The sequence below is a fragment of the Papio anubis genome, chromosome X, assembly GCF_008728515.1.
Source record: "Papio anubis isolate 15944 chromosome X, Panubis1.0, whole genome shotgun sequence".
Taxonomy (NCBI): domain Eukaryota; kingdom Metazoa; phylum Chordata; class Mammalia; order Primates; family Cercopithecidae; genus Papio; species Papio anubis.
Genome location: NC_044996.1, coordinates 136,962,417 through 136,977,018, shown reverse-complemented (window position 1 = coordinate 136,977,018; position 14,602 = coordinate 136,962,417). Strand labels below are relative to the sequence as shown.

The window sequence follows — 14,602 nt, the reverse complement described above, 5'->3', positions numbered from 1 at the left end:
TGTCACTCACTGGACCTTGTGCACAACGGCAAATGGAACTTATGCCTTATCCTCCTAAATCGTAATCCTATTGCATATTTCCCCAAAGTTTTTTTTTTTTTTCCTCCTCACTCCAAAGCGTATACCAGATGGTAAATCCCAGGAAACATTTAGCAAGTTTGGCAAAAATTCTGTGAGCAAAACTATTTTGAAAGCTATATTTGAAGCAGAAAAAGTGGAGCAAAGGAGATAGAGATAGATTCAGTGCTTGGGGCTGATGAAATAGTGTTAAATGAAGCACAAAGAAAGCTTTACAGTTCTTTATTATTGTGTCTTGAATGTGTAGGTGAATAATCCTGAGAGTGGATATAGAGGAAAACATGAGTCAGAGGAAACTAAAGTCCACAGGAGTGAGCGTAAAGGAGTATTAGATTGCTTCAAAGAAATTACGCCTATGCTCAGACTGGGTCTATCGCAGCGTATCAGGAAGATTTGAAGACATGAACATAGACACACCCTCAGGAAACCAGAGGGAGGCCGGGCATGGTGGCTCACACTTGTAATCCCAACACTTTAGGAGGATGAGGCCGGAGAATTGTTTGAGCCCAAGAGTTCAATACCAGCCTGGGCAACATGGCAAGACTCTGTCACTACAGAAAATACCAAAGAAAAAAAAAAAAAAGAATGAATAGGTGAGTGAGATAGATAGGGGTGAAACTCTAGACTCAGGCAAACACTCCAGTTTTCCAAAAGGAGATGAAGAAGGTTATGCTCAAGAAACTACCTACTTTTTTACATCACACTAACTCCTGGTTGCATTTTAAATAAATAATGGAAATGTACCATCATGTCCTTAATTACTATGCTACCAGAAAGAAAGATCCTAGTAGAACCATCCACATAGCCAAATATGCATCCATTCATTCAGAAATGACTTAGATAGCATATAAGTACTATAAGTACTCATATAGCAATTACTACCAAAGGCAGGGACTATGATAGGCACCTATTAGATGATGGTAAATAAAACGGGATGCTTTGACATTTATCTCTCTCACAGAGCCTTCTAGTTAGGGTATGTGTACAAAAGTTGTGAGCATTACTATTACGGAAAAGCAAGCAGGATAATTAGAAGATTCCAGATCGGAGATAAATTTCCTTGTCTGAGAACATTGTAGAAGGCTTCCTCAAGTGTTAGGAGGTCCTCCTTCTCTTTAGGATTCCTTAAAAGAACTGGTTTCCAAATGAGAATACTATATATATATACACATTTTTTTTTTTTTGGCGGCCAAGTCAGTGCTTAATAATCTATAGAATTCATGCTTCTCTGGTGAAAGCTAGATTGGAGACATGGCCTAGGATGGTTGCCCAAGTGTGGCCCCCAAGCTCTCTCTCCTGAGTTGAATATGAGTTGGACCATTGAGCACTACTAACCTGCAGAACCCAGCCAAGCAGGCTGGATATGCTGGAAGAGGGAGTTCTGGGGCTGACAGGGATGTTCCTCCAAGCCCAGCTCTGGGCACTTCTCTAGGAGGCCCTTCTGCTTCTCTTTCTGGCCTTTTTACAGAACCATGAAGAAAGAAAAAGGGAATGCAAAGAAAAGATAAAACAGAGCAAGCCTGCCCTTGGCACATATGGTCCCATGCTGCAGAAGGGCTCCCCTCCTTTCCCCTGCGCCATCTGTTGCACACTGCTCTATGTCTACATTCACTGGAGACTGCAGCTTTGGTAAGGCAATGAATGGGGCAGGGAGAATCCTGACAGATCATGCACATCTAGTATGGACCTGCATCTGGTGTGGGCCTCATTGATGGAAGTAAGGAGAGGGGTGTCAGAGACAAAAGCAGGCCCTTCACAGTGCAGACTGAGGACGTGTTATTTCATGTATTCCATCAATATATGTATAAAAGTTATCTGGAGAAACAGAACCAATAATAGGTAGGTAGGTGGTAAGTAGACAGATGATAGGCAGATAGATAGATAGGACACATGGATAGATAGATAAATGATGGATAGATAGATGACAGATACATAGATGACATATATATATGTATACATATTTTTTTTAAAAAAATTGATTCATCCAGTTTGAGGGGATGATAAGTTGGAAATCTTCAGGGCAAGTTGGCAGTCTGGAAATTCAGGTAAGATTGGATGCTGCAGTCATGAGTTTGAAAATTAGAAACTCTGTGGAATTTCCCTGTTGCAGCAGAATGTCTTTTTCTTTGAGAGACCACAGTCTTTGCTCTTAAGGCCTTCAACCAAATAAATAAGGTCTACCTACATAATGGAGGATAATCTGATTCACTTAAAGTCGAATGCTTTAAATATAATCATGTCTAAAATACACCTTCACAGCAACATCTAGACTAGTGTTTGGCCAAACAGCTGGTCAAGCCCAGTTGACACATGCAACTAGCCATTGCAATACAACTAAAGTCAGCCACAAGGGGAAAGACAGACCCTACCCTGAGATATTTCAGCGGATCCACACAAGACGATGGAGGAAATAGGGCCAGGGGAAGTGCATATTCCCTCTTCCAGCTACTCATCATAATAATTCAGCTGCTCAATCAGTATTTACTGAGGTCTCAGATGAGCTAGGAACTGTCCTGGGTGCTTCAGACACAGAAGTGAACGAAACAGAAAGGCTCCTCGCCTTCAAGGAACTGACAGTCAAGACCAGGGGTCAGTGAACTATAACCGGGAGCAGGTCTGGCCTGCTGCTTGTTTTTGCAAATAAAGTTTTATCTGGATAGAGCCATGCCCACTCGTTTACATGTTTTGGTTGCTTTCATGCTCCATCAGCAGAGATGAATAATCACAACAGCAAAGACTAAAATATTTCCTCTCTGGCCCTTTACAGACAAAGTTTGGCAATCCCTGGTGCAGGCCTTTGCATAGCAGGTCAGTGAAGCCTAAGGGACTCCCTTTTTTCATTCTATTGACAAATACCATAGGTTGACTGATTGCTTCTTCGGAAATAAGTAAAGTGAAAATGAACATGGAGCTTTTAAAATCTCAAGAAAGGAAACTTCTGGTAGCAAAAGTGTTTACTATAGAAACTAGAACAAAAACGTTTAAGAATTACATCTCCTGCTAGAATCGAGAAGGGAGGCTCCTGTGACAAAGAAGCAGAAAGTCTCTTTTTCTGCAAGAGAACAAGTGAAAATGGAAAACATAACAGAATGAGATGCAAATACCAGCAGAGGTGAAAACATAAACTCAGAGATACAGGCCATATCGCTTTCAAGGAAACCAAAATTACAAAAGCAGAATTAAAGCCTGCACTGGATAGCAAGAGATCCAAACTGGCATAAAGAAAAAGCTAAATCAATGAAATAGATAACGAGATACTCTAAGGATTCAGAGAAAAAGAACAAAATACATGAAAAATATAGGATAGGAACAGAGATTGGGTATAAAGAAATTGATTTTCTCTGGAAGCTACCAGAATAATTGAAAAAGAAGCAATTACAGCTTTTATTATGTAACTATTATGCCCTAGGTATTGCGGTAAGCACTTTACATTCATTATCAATTTTCTTCATTGCAACAATCCTTTGAGACACAAACTAATTTATCCATTTTTTAAGTAAAAAATGCAAGGAGTATGGGAAGCTTGTAAATTACCCATAGTTAGCTACTCAACAGATAAACCAGAAATCAAATCCTGGGCTGACTAAACTTAACACCTGATATTCCATACCCCTAATGAAAGAAACAAACAATGAAAATTTTACTCAAGGGAAAAAAATGACCCAACTTTGTAGATCAGTATGATTGACCCTCATCGTGTACCAAGCAATGTAATGATGAGTGATTTAGGTGCACAAACATGTCACTGTTTTTCAAAACAAGGAAAGGTCCTCTACATTTAGGGATGATTACAGACACCCTGGAAGACAATAACATCGTTAGCAAAACCCACAAATGCATTTTCAGGCTACACTAACAAGAATGAATCGTTTGGCTGAAAGAAAGGCAACGATATTCTACACCTGTCAAGCCACATCTAGAATAAGGTCCAGTCTAGGAACCATTTTTAAGGACTTTCATAAGCCTTCAAACTTAGAAAGCAACCAGCTGGACACATCTTTGGGAAGTGTTCAAGGGAAGCGTGCAGGCAGATGCTGATCACACCTCGAGGGGAGAAACACCCAGGCAGTGGTGGGGGATACATGAGCAAGTGAGGGCTCAGGTGTCTTCCACTGAAGACATTCCAGGAACTGACTGCTCCAACTGATGTTTGACTCGAGCTATACACACGCAAAGCAGGATTCAATAATCTTTTATTGTTGCATAAACAAGGTTCAAATGACTTCCTGGGCAATGAAAGCAAGCTCATGCTTGATATATTGGAGGAAGTACTATTTCATTGTTTTTGTTTTATCACAGTTCTGTGGCTTATAGAATAGCTGGGCTATTGCAATCATTATTGTCATTTGGGAATTATTATTTTACAAACTCGGCAGAAAAACATGATCATAGTCTAAAGATAGCTGTCTAAAGCCACTCTGAATTGCTCCTTGAAGGGTTTTTGGATGCTTATGACAGCTGAGTAAAAACTTAGTCCCAATAAAAATGAGCTCTTAAGAGGACAAGAGTAGCCAAAAGAAACAAATAAATATGCAGGACACAGTTTCATAATTTGTGCTGCTCTTGAATAGTAATACAGAATAATCGAATGGAATACATTATAAGTTTTATTCAGAACATGCTAAAATAATAACTATTTTATGAGTACCCATTAATGTCAATTATTATTCATTATTAATACTTCACCACCAAATTAAAAAGATATGGCTGTGCTGCATTCTCCTACACTTGTTTCTTTCTAGGGTATTATGATAAGACTCAATTGCTTCATAACTAATTAATGATCTAGTGCAACTTGGAAATAAAAATTGAAAACTAAATACCAGATATTAAAGTTGATATGAGATGACATTCTCTTGTGCTCTCAGGGTGTTTATCAAATTTTGATTAGTGGTAAATATCTGATACTCTTCCTAAGATCTTCTTTCAAGTTCCAAGTAGGTTGTTTTTTTTTGGGGGGGGGGCGTGGATGTGGGGAGGAAATCACTCCTTTGTCTTTATTAAAGAAACGTAGAAAGAGACCAGACCTGGCAACCAAGAGGTGAGGTTCTGTCCAGGAAGGTGGAGTGGGCTCAGGCTCTGTGGATTTCAAGTGCAGACTGATGGCCTGGGAGAGGCCAAGGAGACCAGATCCTGGTAGCAGCTGAGGAGGTGCCCAAGGGCACTTTCAGGCACTGGGGCCATCAGCTTGTTCTGTGGGCAGGGGTTGGGGGTTGGGATGCAGCGTAGGTTGGGCTGGACTGGAATCTCCCTGAGGGCACTCTGCCTTGTCTACCTAGATCATCCACTGGTCCTGATTCTGTTCTTTGCCTTCCATGTCCACTTCATTGATCTCTCTGTCATCAGGTGACTAATTGTAGTCATTCATCTTGTTCATGTCCTGCATGTCCTCATCATCCTCTAAGTCCTCTTCACTACCCTCATTGTCTTCATCATCCTCCTCTTCCTCATCAACATAGTGCTCTGAGGCTGATTTGCCAATGGGAACCAGGTTGTTGTCTTTCTCTGCAATGCTTTGGAGCCAGGTCTAATGCTGCTATTCCTGCTGCTGTCTCTTCCACACAAGGTCGATCCAGATTAAACCACAGTGTCTCAGTCCCACAAAGGGGACTGAAGGAAACAAAGTGGACATGGTTCCTAGACTGGGTTTGAGTCCTGGCTCCACTACTTACTAGCTGTTTGATCTTGGCCGAGTCACTTAACCTCTCTGGGCCTCAGTGTCCTCATCGCACCAGGGGCTGCAGCCAGTGCAGACCCGGAAGCGCTTCACGAAGCCTGAGTGGAAGAACCCACCAGAATCAGGGACTCGCCCCCAAGCAGTTTTATGTGATCATCTAATCCTGTTATTCTGATTTTGAAAAAGAGAGACAACTCAGCAGAGCCGTTAATGTCAAAGCTTTTGCTTATTTCAATATATTAATCTAATGGGAAAATCTCTAGAAAGTTGTAGATATTCATGTCCCTGCAAACAGTTGCATCACATCTAAGATCTTTCTTAGGAGAAGAATGTGAATTTCTTATTAAAGTTTTTCCTCTTGAAACCCAGAGGGTAAAAGTTCTATATATTTGGATACATAGATTTTTAAAAGTGTTGGTATTCTCCCTTAAACCTCACAAAAGTCCTACAGAGTAGCTACCTTTAATTCTCTCATTAGAGATAAGAAAATTGAGACTTGAACATTTAGTGAGTTTTCCAAAGGCTAACAGTTTTCAAATTGCAGATCTGGGCCCGAAAACATTGGCAAGATTCACTTCGCTCCACCCTGCTGAAGCTGTTACCAAGAGAAGATTTTACCATTAGAAGATCTAACTCCACCCAAATGATTTCTTAGCTTCCTTCTCAGAGGTAAGCGTGGAGAGTAACACTCAAGTTGATTAGGAAATTTAAGATGCACTTTATGTAATTTTCATTTGGAAGGCTAACTTTTCCCAGCCTCACAAACATGAGAAGATTATTTGGTAGGTTATGCTGGGTGAATATGGGACTTGTGTCTGAAATGGCTTTGTTCCTTTTTCAGAAGGTAACATAGTGCATTGCATGAAATAGACATTTGATAATACTGGATATGTGGACTAATTTTTGTAGTTGAACCTCTATTTGCAGGATGTGTTGACGATTGTTGAGTGTCCTTCTCTGGACTCTTAGCTGTACAGTGCTAACAAATAAAATTTGTCCATCTAATCCATTTAGTTTAGCAAGTGATCAATGGAATGAAAAAAAGTCAAACTGATTGACTAATTTTACTAAGTAACCAACTTCTCTTTTCAGTTCAGCAACCAGTCAGTTCACTTTAACCCTTTGGCTCCTGCGTGATGCAGACATGAGCCTCTGCTCTGCAGACAAGGACTTAGTCTAACAGCCCACTCTCCTTTAGGGCTCAGGCTTGTGATGGAAAAACAGCAATTTGCCCTCCTTTGGACATTTTGATAAATGATAAACATATTCATCCCCAAACCTCGAAATTATTGCTGAATTTTTTTTTTAAGCTAGCAACACAAAATTCGAGTCCTACATTCATCAAATTCAAGGCACAAAACCTCACAGAATTATAAAGTCCACCCAATCAATGGAATTCAGAGCTAAGAATTCAGCCACTAAATGGCATGATTGCTGTAATTAGTCGAATGGTATAATTATAGTAAACACATGATAAGTTGCCACTGAAGCACATAATTGCACACTATAATGGTATTATTATGATTTCTGATGATATAATATGATTTGGATGTATAACAAATTCCCATAACAATATTAAAACATTTTTCATTTGTGCATTTTCTTAGTACCTGATTTGGATTTTTTACATTATGGGAGTTTAAGTCAAAGACAGGAAATCAGACCACGTTTTCAATGAAAGAAAAATAAGTTATTATTCAACATAATACCTTGTTGAGAATGTGGTTAGAAAGAGATAAAGGACTTAAAGTATGAAGTCAGTCATTAGGATAACCCTAAACAGGTATTATAGTTAATGGTTACAATTCAAGAAAACACCTGTACAAACATGAATGTTGTTTCATATCTATTCTATGTCCCAGGAATTAATCATTTTACTTTGAGTTTATCATGAAAATAAGCTTTCCCAGGACACAACACTGTCCATACTATCTTTGTTTTGTTTTTGTTTTGTTTTGTTTTGTTTTTTGAGATGGAGTTTGGCTCTGGTTGCCCAGGCTGGAGTGCAATGGCGCTATCTTGGCTCACTGTAACCTCTGCCTCCTGGGTTCAAGCGATTCTCCTGCCTCAGCCTCCCGAGTAGCTGGGATTACAGGTGCCCGCCACCACACCCAGCTAATATTTTGTATTTTTAGTAGAGACGGGGTGTCACCATGTTGGCCAGGCTGGTCTTAAACTCCAGACCTCAGATGATCCACCTGCCTCAGCCTCCCAAAGTGCTGGGATTACAGATGTGAGCCACTGTGCCCAACCTATCTTTGGTTTTAACGTCCCTAGGAGAAGACAATGTTTTCAAGTCACGTGCACATTGGTTATATATGTGTTGTTGTCCCGAATTTTTTTTAGATGTAGATTTTGTATGATCAAAAGCATTTTTATTTCATAGAATTTGGGAATTGGAAGAATTCTTAGAGAGTTGAGATGCATAGTTCAGGAATTCGTGGACTTATTTCATTGAAGGTGCTGGGTGTATAAGTGGAAGTACATTCTTCTTGGAAAGGGATTTTTATCATGGTCATTAGTGGAGTTGTGAAACCAGAAAGGTCTACCTGGGAGATTCTACCATCCGCCTCTATTGGGGCTGAAATCTTCTCCACAAATGCCCATCAGGTCTTTTGGGGCTGAAATCTTCTCCACAAATGCCCATCAGGTCTTTATTCCACTTCAGCTTCAACCTTTGTAGTAAGGAGGCTCTAACTGATCTGTAAAGTAGAAACCATGAGTTCTCTGCCTATCAACCTGCTAATGCAGTTTAACTTTCTTTTTTAAACAATGAAGCATAATGTTTCTTTTTATTAAGGATACAGTTCACAAAACCTCCTAGCCACACATTGTCTAACAGAACTTTCCATGATAATGGAGAATTCTCTACCTGCACTGTTCAGTAAAGTAGCCACTAGCCATATGTGGCTGTGGAGCACTTGAAATGTGGATGATGCATCTTAGGGACTGAATTTTTAAATTTAACTTAATGGTAATTAATTTATATTTAAATTTAAATAACCATAAGAGTGGCTATCGTATTGAACAGCACAACCCTGCACATTGTTTTTCTATGCAGGCTCCTCTTCAATGCTATTTTACTCACTTACGACACTGTACATTACATTTTATCAATTTACACATGTAGTATTGTATTATCACCTAAGCAAATATACAGCTTTAAGCATTATAAAAGTTCAATAAATATTAATGGTGATCAATAAATGGAAACATTACAGATAATGAAATAGCATGACAAAACATAAGAGATAATTAGAATCAGTCTTACTTTTATTGACAAAGACAGTCCATGAAACTGGGAGCCATGGTCACATCATGGTATAGGTTTTCATGATTTCAAATTATTTTGATGAATTTCACACTTGATATTTATCTAAAGTTAATTCAAGATTTTCCTATTTGACCTTTCCCTGCCATGAATATTGATGGGTTTTACTGTAGTGTGAATTTCCAAGTGTCTTTCTTTTCTTGTACCCTGAAGATTCAGATTTTAGGATGCATTGTTTATTGCTTAATTTCATTGCACCTCTAGAGAAAGGAGGAGAGATCATTTCATCCTAAAGCTTGCTATGAGAAAGATAAGACACAGAATACAGAACCACAAAGGAATTAAGAATTCCATCCTGCTAGAAAATAAAGTCCATGAACTGGGAACTCAATTATTATTTTGAATAACAGTTCAAAATTTTTTTCTCTTATTTCTTTCAACAAAAACTGCTCTTGACTTAGAGATACAAGAGTGCACTAAAACGCAGATCCTGCCCCACGTAAGGCCAGGCAGAAGAGGTGCTCAGAGCTGGAGCTTAGAGTTAATGACAGGGAGCTAATCTATCCCAAGAGCAATAGAAACCAACAGTAAGACTATCAAGGACGGGGTGGGGAAGTGGAGGTGGAACATGACTCATCCGGCATGTTGAAAATGACCTTTCTAGCTGTATGGGGACAGGGGCTGGAGGGCCGAATGTTTTCATGCTTTCTGCTCATTGTCCAGGCAGGAAGAAACTGCACATTGTCCCCGAGAGATCAGAGCGCAGATGAAAGACTTGGGTGTACTTGAAGAATATTCAGAAGGTAAAGTTGGCAGGGCTTGGAGAAGGAATGTCAGTAACAAGGAAGATGCTCACCACGGATGCTGCCAGGTTTCTGATGTGAACTGTGCTGTGGAGCTGCCACTCGCTGTGAGCAAAGCCATTGCCATTCTCAACAGGGCACAGATGAGTGCTCAAGGGAGCTGGAAGTTGCAGAATCAAGCCAGCGCTGGAGAACCAAGTGTTCATTGTTGTGGAGTAAAGCAATCTTTCCAGAATCACAAAGGTGTCAAAAATACAGGAAGAGCTTCCTTTAGGTTTTTTTTTTTTTTTTTTTTTTGGGGGGGGGGTGGTTAAACACAATATACATGATAAATCGTAATCATTCATTTTTTGCTTTTGGGGAGTCTGTTCAGTTTGCTGATAGCACTTAGCCTGTGCCTCTCTCTGAGAAACTACGTTGTCCATGGCTTACAAGATTATCAAGTTCAAGATAGAGGCTGCCTGGTGGACATGCTTCCAACTGTGTCCCATGGCATACAGCCAGTGCTTCGCAAATGCTCCCAGCTGAACATAAGCAATGCCCCCACAGACTCTACAATCCTGTTGCCTTTTAATGAAAACAGCTCACAACTGCATTTCCTGGGTTCCAACTGTTTTGCTTTTTCATAGAGGATGTCCTGAATCCCTCACCCTGAGCCAAGTCAATGTGACTTGACCATGTGGATGAGCTTCCTAGGACTGCCATAAAAAAAGGCCACAAATTGGGTGGCTTCAAACAACAGAAATGTATTGTCTTGTAGCTCTGGAGGCTAGGAGTCCAAAATTAAGGTGTCAGTGGGACCATGTTGCCTCTGAAGGCTCTACAGGAAGACTCCTTTCTTGCCTTTTCCAGCTCCTGGAAGTGACCATCAATCTTTGGCATCCCTTGGTTTGAAACTGCTTTGATTCACACTCTACCTCCACTGTCCATGGCATTCTCCCTTTGTGTCTCTGTGGCTAAATGACCCTCATCAATTACATACACCAGCCATTGGATTGCGGCACATTTTAATTACCTCATCTTAGCATGACTGTGTCTGCAAAGACGCTCTTTCTAAGTAAGACACATGTACCAGGAGTTAGGACGTGAACATTGCTTTTTGGGAGACACAATTCCACACTATGCATTAAAATTTTCTAACTGGAGTATTTGTGAATATTACCTCTCTACTCTCTTCCCTATAAGTCTTGGTATGAAAGAAAGAAAAATAGGGAGACATATTCAGCCTAATTCTGGCCACCTCTAGTGCTTTGTCCATGATTTTATCAGCACTTATCTGGTTATAACAATTATTTGATTATGTGTCCGCCCCCACCCCTGTCTTGGAAATGAGATCTTTCAGGACATGGGTCAGTGAATAAGACCCGTGTGTCATTTATTAAATAAGACATGTAAGACATAGGTCTTGTTCTAACTTAGTGCCTAATACCTGCCACACTGAGGGACCTCAGTAAGCATTTGTCAAATGAGAGGAGAGAGAAGAGAAGAGAAGAAGGGAAAGGAACTTGAGTGATTTTCTGGTTTCATGTCGAGTCTTCAGTCTTAACCAGATTAACTCACCTTCCCCGTCAACCTTTTCTAATTGCCTCCATTAATTTCCCTCACTAGCCTTGCAAAGATTGAAACTCATTATCAGACATTACTGAGAAGCCATGAAGGGAGTGATAAAGAGTAATGGTTTAGATATTAATCTGGCTCAAATCTGCAGATAAGACAGATTAACTTTGGGGGACTCTTTCAAGACCCATGATGCTGTGGACTGCTAATAAAGATTTCGGCAGTGGGAGTTTCCATACTGTTACCATGGTCAGGAGCTTTACTTTATGTAGAACTGCCGGTGTTAGGTGTCGCTCAAAAGTATTGTAATTTAGATTCAATTACCCAAATATTGTATCCCCTAAATGTCCTCACTTGCAGTAAAGGATTCTGTTTGGACACTCTCCATAACCCGTTCGCTTCTTGTATTACTTATCTACATAGTACAAATTTAGCACCTTAAAACAACACACGCTTATTACTTCCCAGTTTCTGTAGGTCATAAGCCTGGGCACAGTTAGCTGGGTCCTCTTTTCAAGCTTTCTCTGGAGGCTGCAATTAAGGAGTCAGTCAGAGATAGGGTCTCAACTAATGTTCAACTGGGGAAGGATCTGCTTCCAAGATCACATGGTGGTTGTAAGAATTCAGTTCCTTGTGAGAGTACTGACGGCTTCCTTTTCTTGCCAGCTGTTGGCCAGAAGCCACCCTCAACTCCTATGGGCCGCCCTTAGTTGCTGGCCATCCAAGTCCCCCAACGTGGCTACTCACTTTATCAAAGCCGGCAGGTGGGAGAATCTCTTCCCAAGGTGGAGGTCAGAGTCCAGCGTAATGCAACCATGGCAATGACAAACACCAACCTTGCCATATTCTATTGGTTAGACACAAGTCACAGGTTCCACCCACACTCCTGGGGAAGGGATTCCACAGGGTGTGAGTATCAGGAGTAGAGATCACTAGGGCCATCCTAAGAGTCTCCACTATACCTACTGACCTAGACAAGGCTTCCTCATTAAAACTGGAGTCAGGCAGGCTTTTATGGATATCATGTTGCCAGGATATATACATGGCTAGTGTCATGTAACTATCCAGACATCTGTATTGGTTGTTACAGACTGAATGCCTGTGTCCCCCTTGTTCTGCAGTGAGCAGAACGTGAAACCTACCTACAAGTCTGAGGGAGCCGACAGGCGGAAGAAAGAGGCTGACATATCCATTTTCTCTTAAAGAAACATTTAATAGGGACTTATGAACAGAAGCCATGTCTCAGGTGGCCACAAGAGGAGATGGTGGATCCCAGGCCATTACCACTGAGACCCAAGCCTTCTATACCATAGGGAAGGAATGTGTAGGACAATTGGAGTCAACTCCTCAGGGAAAGGCAAGAAGGTTGTGTGAGTCTGCCTATCAGTCTGTCATTCCAGCCTGGGTGACAGAGTGAGACCCTGTCTTAAAAAAAGAAAAAAAGACATTTTCAATTGTCAAATAAAGAAAGCAAATTTGTATAACTTAAACCAAAATAAGGGACTTCCATTTCCAGAGACCACTTTTGGTAAAAATCATCTATGTATTCTGGGTAAATGTATTTTTAAATATCATTAGAATAAATACTGCATGATAATAAAGTAAGGGAGACTGCTGGAGGCCAGGAACAACAAGAGAGCATCACCAGGGAAACGTAAGCCAGGCTGGAGCCAGGGTCACTGAGAACCGCTGCTGCATCCTGCTGGCCTTAAGCCAGTGTTCTCAGTACCCAGAATAGGATGGCAAAGCTGTGACCAAGCTGGGAGGAAAATCAGTTTTGAGACTTCTGCATAAAACCTGGGCCTCTAAGGACAGGAACCTCAGGGAGGAAAGCATGCAGATGAGGGTGATAAGTGTGTGTGTCTGACCCGGCTTTAGTAGAGTGAGGGAAAGCAGGAAATAGTCTCCCAAAATTCCTAAACCTTAAATTCTCATTTGTACACTTTCAGATTTGAAGACACATTATTGGTGAAGCCTATAAAACCTTAAGCCAATATTTTAATTAATAGTGTCCTGTGTTTTTAATTCTTCACTTATCTTATAAAAGTATGTGCAGAAAATTATTGCATATCATTTTTTGATAATTATTATGTGCTATGTATTTGTGGTTAAGTAACCTTTATTGCTGGTGCATAGAAATGCAATTTATACATATTGTTCTTTTTTTGACACTCTGCTAAATTGTCTTATTCATTTTAATATTTTCTTAGATTCTCTAGTTTTTCCTCTATAGATAATTTATCATTTACGAATACAGTCATGCATCACATAATGACTTTTCAGTCAACAATGGGCCACATATACAATAGTGGTTGCACAAGATTTAAAAATTTTTTATTTACTATACCTTCTCTATGTTTTAGACGTGTTTAGATACATAATACTTACCTCTGTGTTACAATTGCCAACAGTATTCAGTATAGTCACATGCTGTCCAGGTTTGCAGCCTAGGAGCAATAGGCTGTGCTATCCAGCATAGGTGCATAGTAGGGTATACTGTCTAGATTTGTGTAAGTCACTCTGTGATGTTCCCACAATGATGAAATCACCATCTAGCAATGCATTTCTTAGAACATATCCCTATCATTAAGTGACAATTGTTTGTTTCTTTCCATCTTTTAGATTTTATTTTTTTCTCTTTATTTTTCTGCTGGCTATGATAGATACCAGATACTATAGTTTGGTAGACATGGTAGCAGGCTTCTTCTTTTCCCCTTGTGATTTGAAAGGAAGATTTTTTGACTATGACTTTCGCTACAACCCTTTTAAAGCTATTTATCAACTTAAGGATAGCCTACTCCATTCCTAGTTTTTTCAGAGGATGCTTTTTAAGATCATAGATTATTAATTTTTTCTGCATTTATTGATAGATGTATATAGGGTTTCCTCCATAAGTCTATTAATGAAGCCAATTAAATGGATAGATATTCTTACCTTGAATATAAGAATTATCCCATAACCATTAATGGTTAAAAATCTTCCCACAAAGAGACAGTAGTCACAACAATTATATAGATGACTTTCTCTGACTATTTAAAGAACAAATATTTCAATCTTATAAAATACCTTTTAGTGAAAAATAAGGACAACACACTAACAAACTACATCAGGCTAAGATAACCTTGGTACCTAAAGCAAAAAAAATATTGAAAAAATTAGCATCTATGAGCCCATTTATGTGAAATATCAAGAACAGATAAATCCACAGAGATAGCA

General features: G+C 39.8%; 1 pseudogene; it reads right to left on the bottom strand.

Annotated features, from left to right (window-relative positions):
* Positions 1–604: 604 nt before the first annotated feature.
* LOC110742157 lies at positions 605–7,774 on the bottom strand (annotated as a pseudogene).
* Between the last annotated feature and the right edge of the window lie 6,828 nt (positions 7,775–14,602).